This window comes from Electrophorus electricus, chromosome 3 (genome assembly GCF_041902795.1).
Source record: "Electrophorus electricus isolate QZ-2024a chromosome 3, ASM4190279v1, whole genome shotgun sequence".
Classification (NCBI taxonomy): domain Eukaryota; kingdom Metazoa; phylum Chordata; class Actinopteri; order Gymnotiformes; family Gymnotidae; genus Electrophorus; species Electrophorus electricus.
The window spans coordinates 39,927,704-39,934,009 of NC_137499.1; the positions used below are offsets into that span (position 1 = coordinate 39,927,704).

General features: G+C 42.3%; 1 protein-coding gene across 1 annotated transcript in view; it reads right to left on the reverse strand.

Moving 5' to 3' along the window:
• LOC113588782 (thyroid hormone receptor alpha-B-like) overlaps positions 1–6,098 on the reverse strand; it is a 31,885-nt gene extending 25,787 nt beyond the window's left edge. Inside the window, exon 1 of the mRNA XM_027028129.3 lies at positions 5,725–6,098. The gene's annotated coding sequence lies outside the window, so the exon portion shown is untranslated. The remainder of the gene's footprint in view (positions 1–5,724) is intronic.
• Positions 6,099–6,306: the final 208 nt, after the last annotated feature.

A 6,306-nucleotide genomic window follows, 5' to 3' on the forward strand; every position in this document is an offset into this window, starting at 1 on the left:
TCTGCCTCTTGATTCCAACAAAGCTGAGTTGTAGCACCTTTTAAAAGAGATGTGAGGGGAACAGCTATGATACCGGCGGTAGAAGTTAGCGAAGCCTAGGAGGCTCTGGAGCTTCTTGACAGTGGTAGGCACGGGCCAATGGAGAATGACCTCTATCTTTTGGTCGTCCATTGTGACTCCCCCATGGCCAAGTACATATCCCAAGAATGATACAGTAGTCAGATGGAATTCCCATTTCTCCCCCCTTTACATATAATCCATTGTCCAGGAGAACCTTCAAAACAGACCGGACATGTTGTATGTGGGTTTCCAGATCAGGTGAGTAGATGAGGATATCATCTATGTATGCAATCATGAATCTCCGTATATATGCTCGCAGGATGTCATTGATAAAGGCTTGGAAAATAGATGGAGCTACACTGAGACTATAAGGCATTACTCTGTAATCAATGTCCCCTAGTGATAATGAAGGCGGTCTTCCACTCATCTCCTTTCTTGATGCGTATAAGGTTGTAAGCACTACGGAGGTCTAATTTGGTGAAGTACTTGGCATCTCTCATCTCCTCCAGGGCGACGGGGATGAGCGGAAGTGGGTATGCTTATTTTTTAGATATCTGGTTGAGGTTGTGATAATCGATGCATGGACGAAGACTTCCATCTTTTCTCTTTACAATGAAAAAACCGGATGCAAGGGGAAGTGGATGGCTGAATGAAGCCTCGACTTAGAGCTTCCTCTATGTATGTTTTCATGGCTTTTTCCTCCTCCTGGGAGAAGGGATAGATGCAGGCCTTGGGATACAGGGCTCCTTCCAGGAGTTCAATAGAACAATCAAAAGGATGGTGAGGGAGTATCAGGGTGGCTCTTCTTTTACTGAATACTATAGCAAGATCACAATATTCTAGAGGAACGGGAAAGGCTTGGTCGTGGGCAGGGCTCGCTATGCTTGTAGAACATTGGTGAACTGTGGGGAATGTCAAACAATTATTTTGACTTTCAGACTACCAATGAGTAATCTCCCTTCGCAGCCATGATATACTCAGGTTATGTTGTTGTAACCAGGGCAGACCTAGAATAACTGGGAAGGATGAGGCTCTTAGGACCAGAATGGAGTGCACTTGTGAGTTTGATGGGTGTAATTTGGAGAGATATGGTACCAGCTCCTTCCTACTGGTGATTCTTCCAGAGTGGCCAGGCGAAGGAGTTTTGGCAAAGGCTCCTTGGGGATGTCCAATTCCTGAACCAGACGAGCATGTATGAAGTTACCCTCTGCTCTGGAGTCAATTAGGACTGTAAACATCGAGGGCGGGTGTGAGATCTAATATAGACAGGTAGAGAAAATGACTTAGCTACCATACATTTCGTGGAAAAATTTTACTACCTTGGTGTTTGGTGTGGTGTTCATGACTTCTGTGGGCTTGAGACGACACTCCCTGAGAATGTGTCCCGAAGAACCACAGTACAGGCAAAGACCCTCCTGGAACTGGCACCTCCTTTCCCCCTCGGTCAAGCGAGAGGAATCACATTGCATAGGTTCCACAGAATCCTCCCATCTAGGCTCTGCTCCATTTCTTGAAATGAGGTAAGTACAGAGATTATTGCTGGCTCTACGCGATCTTCGTTCTTGAATGAAATGGTCAAGACAGATGGCTAGAGCAATGATATGATCCAAGTTGAGTTTGTCATACCGGCAAGCAAACTCATGCAAGACCGTTATGGAAGATGACAAGCAGAGACATCATTCCACCCACTACCAGCAGCAACAGTACAGAATTCACAGGCATAGTCAGCTACAGATCGGTTGCCTTGGTGAAGTTGAGCATTTCACTGCAGGCTCTCCCCTCATGTGGGTGATCGAAAACCGCTTTAAATTGAGCGATGAAATCTTTATAGGATTTCGTTTCCACTTTCTCAAATACAGCAGTAGCCCAAACTAGTGCTTTATCCGATAGATGGGAGATAAGAAGAGCAATCTTGGCTTGGCTGGAACAGGGTGGGATTCTATTCAAATACAAGGTGCATTGTAAAAGGAAACCCCGACACTTGTCTGGGGAGCCGTCGTATTTCTCAGGTTTACTCACGGGAACAGCTGGTTGAGTGCCAAGAGGCACAGCAAAGGAGGCCAGTGGTGGGGTGAACTGGGGAGTCGTATTCATTAGTTGTAGCCAGGAAGTGAGTTCTCTCATACACTGCCCGAGTTCAGACATTTGTGTCTGTTGGTCTGCTTGCTGTTTGGCGATTATGTCCATATATTGCGTGAAGCCCTCAAGTACATGTTGGTGTTGGCTGAGTAGCTGTCCTTGATTGTTAATAGCCTTCTTCAGAGCCTCAAAATCAACCGTCTGCATGATGGCAAAGTATTCTGTGACGGGCCAGGCAAAGTCAGACGCTCGCAGATATAAAATATGAGCTTTATTGGTGCTCAAAACCAGGGTCAGTACTAGAAAGACAAAATCAGGGGGAATCCAAATCATGAACGAAGAAAGAGTCCAATTCAAAAACCAGGAAGATAAATCCAAAAGGGGCAGGCAAAAATCAAAGATGAGAAACACAAAAACTAGGAGTTGATACACAGAAAGTTAATCAAGGAATGTGTGCTCAGTATGCTTAGATTAACACAGGTAGCAATACTTTGCAACATAATGTAGCTTTAGACAGGCTTATATACAGAATCCTAAATGAACACAGGTGACTTCAATACTCTTGTGATGATCCAATTGGACATTCATGCTTGGATGAGTTGTTAGCCGGGCAACGAACAGCCTGCTGGGTAGTGTAGTCTATCAGGGGGTCGGACGGTATGACAGTTACAGACAAGAAAGTCCAGTTTTCTAGTAGATGAAGTGAGGAACTGCATCAGCATGCACCGTAAACATTTAATGTGGTTTTGACTGCATTGTGATTTGATTCAGTTATTTCATTTATTCACAACACACATCCTCCACACCCACTATAGGTGAAACTCCCAAATGTGATGAAGGCTGTGTGCACCAGGAGAACACTAGATGTCCTGATCCTTTGACTTTCTTTCCATTATCATCTGTCTTGCTCATACTCCAGGTCACTTCAACATAATTCTTCTTATCCATAGGCCACCCATTACCAGGAACTTCCGAACAGGAATTATTTATCTCTGATGGCAAATCAGAATGGTACCACTCTTACCATTTTCCTGTAGTTCAAAGGAAACTTTAATAGATATAAACCAAAAAGAACCAAAATGAATAGATCCCTGGATGACCTTTCCCCCATTTTGACACCAAGGCAACAAGGAAGTGTGAACTGGACACACATAGCCCTTAAGGGCCAAAACATATGTGCAATGTATGTTTGTGTGTGATGTCTCAGCACAGAAACTCCAAATATATTTGCTCCGTCAGCATATGTTGTAAGATGTTCTATTTACCTGTTTGACACGTTTTGTGTAGTAATTCATTTTATGAGACATCAAGAGACTGGTTATTGTATTTAATTTAATTCTTTCCATAAGAGATCACCCCTTTATCATTAAAGCTATCAAGTAAAGCACAAAGATCATGTAAGAAAAATTAGCACTTAGTTGAAATATTTTATTAACAGAAACTAAAATCATATTAAGATTAAATATTCTGAAAATGATCAGCACATGCATTTTTCTAGAGAAGCCCCATTAGATCTAGTGTTTTTAACAAGGTCATTAGCAGTAAAAAGCCAAAGCTCATTAGGTTCGCACACCCAAGATGGGCTGTATGGGACTAGCCCCGCCCTCTGGGAGGGGCACAGGGTCAGTGTGACACTTGTCAATCAAGGGCGTCCATTATGTCACACACACAATTATGCAGTCGGAACTCAATACACTCATTTTACGCTCAATACGCTATTATTTTTTTTAAATGGCACCAGTCACAGATTTTTACATTATATATATATTACACATCATAAACATTGTATAAACACAAACCTTTATCTACATAGATATTAAAATGTGTATATATGTAGATAAACGTTTGTGTCTGTATTTATACAATAATGTTTATGATGTGTAAAAGATTTTTGAAAAAATAAATCTAAATATATTACACCTGTCTTGCCTGGCAAACTTCTCACCAATAGTTCCAAAAGACAAACATATTAATACAACTGCCAACTTGAAAAACTGACTGGCAACTTTAAATATATTCCAGTAAAGAGCCCACGATCTCTGCTAAATCACAAATTTTGCTATATAGGGTCTTTATATCCATCAATATTTAATTCTTTTAATCGTTGTTGGAATCAAAAATCCAGGAGGCTCATTGTGAGAAGCAGTGTGCGTTCTAACGGACTGTTGGCAGTCTGCTGCTGCACTGATCTAATCCGTTTTCTTCTTGAAAAAATCCAATCCCAAGAACCGATCCTGTGTTAATCTGGATTTCTGCACTATATAAGAATTTAGAATTATTCTTTTTTTTCTACCAAGTGGCTGTTTCTATATAAAGTGTAGACTACAGTCAAACCAAACAGCAGGTTCCGAGTTGTTTGTGCTGTGATACTATTCCACTGAGAAACGCGACTTCAGCAGATCAAATGGATGGTTTGATAGCGGTACAGGTCCAGGTCGGCCTTTCCCTAGCATGACCCCCCCCCCCCCCCCGCCCCTCGAGCGCGCGGGAGTGTACTCGCTGCCCCTCCTCTCGCGAGCAGCTGACGTAGGCACACTCCGAGTTTGGACCAGGACATCGGCGCAATCGACTTATGTAACCGCTGTTTTTCTTCCTTCCGTATTCTCTCAATCACCCAGTGCCACAACAACCCCAGAGTGGGGCGTTATCGGCTCACTATGCAGAGACATCAGGCAGTAGCGAGCAGCTCTGGTGATTGCATCGCCATTCTTTAAGGACCAGGGATTTAATTAAGCCCAGTTGCCGGCTGCAACTTCTCTCTTCTTATTCGATTCTCTACAAACACATTCGTAATCCAACGGGATAGGACATCAGAAGAAAGAGTCCTTTAAAAGTTGTAAAACTATTTTAAAACTATTTATTATTAATGTGATCATTCTTATCATTCATTCGGCAACGTGTTTTTTTTAACCTAGGTTGTGTTCATGGGATAAAAAGTCGAACCTCTAACTAAGCTTTTTAACTTCAATGTAGCATTTCAGATAGTCCAGATAAAAGGAATAACTTCCCAACATAAGACAATCTGTCTTTCAATGTCCTAATAATGGCATAGATAATTGGTTGCCACCCACTTGAACATCGACAAAGCCTTCTTAATTAAACTTAATTAAACGTAAAATGTATAGCAGGTGATTGTCCGTGATTTGAATGTTTCATTTTATATACACAATCTTTAGAAAGAAACAATGAAGATTGAAAATTGATTTATAGAACGAAAATCCACAACGATGAAGTGACAATGAGCGACGGAGCAAAGATTTAGACTAGGTTCAGATATATTTAACGCTCTTTTAGATTAGGTTTGGATGTATTTAACGCTCTTTTAGACTATGTTCAGATGTGTGTAAAGCTCTTTTAGCCTAGGTTCTGATATGTGTAACAGTGTTTTCGAAACTGCCACCATTCCTTGTCAGCAACAGTAAAAAACGAGGACTCCAAGACAAAACAACTATACGAGGGTCGAAGTTGCACTTGAGAAACAGTGCCTCATACTTCCCCGTCAAGTCACTGAACACGCCTCGCTCATAGCACGCTACGGTTTCACCGCGGCGGTCATGACTCGGTAATCTGCGCAGTCCTACTCACCCAGCGCTAACGAAGACACGGGCGCGTAAGGCCAAAGTCCGACACCCGGGAGCTCAAGGGTCCTTTACGGAGCGGGCGAGCTGCGGCGCGTCCTTCATCTTAATGGGCTACATTGTACGTTGCGGGGTGAAAAAATGTAAATAATATCGCAATCTCCAAGGACTGTAGGAAGTCTTCTAATGCATATAACAGGCAAAATCACTTGGTGATTCCTTTTTATTTATTTAGAGTATTTGAAAATAAATGTAGACTATCGAGGTTAGGTTGCTGAAGGGAAATGCAACAGCATTACTATAGTGGCTCCGCCCTCTTTACGGTGAGGGCGCGCGCTGATGTATAGAACTTCGCTCGTGTCGAATGCTGCTCTCTACAGGTTCGCGAGAGCCCAAACTTTTTAAGCGACTGCTGAGATTATTTTGCTGTGAGCAAGCATATGGTGGTCCCTGGAGATGTTTAACTTGCTGGTAGCCTCCTGTTGTGCGCCATTTGAATAAACATATTTCTTAGAGGTATATCCTGTTCTGTTTTTGTAGTGACTACTTGGTGTATATTTAGTACACAACGTTATTAAGAGTCCTATCA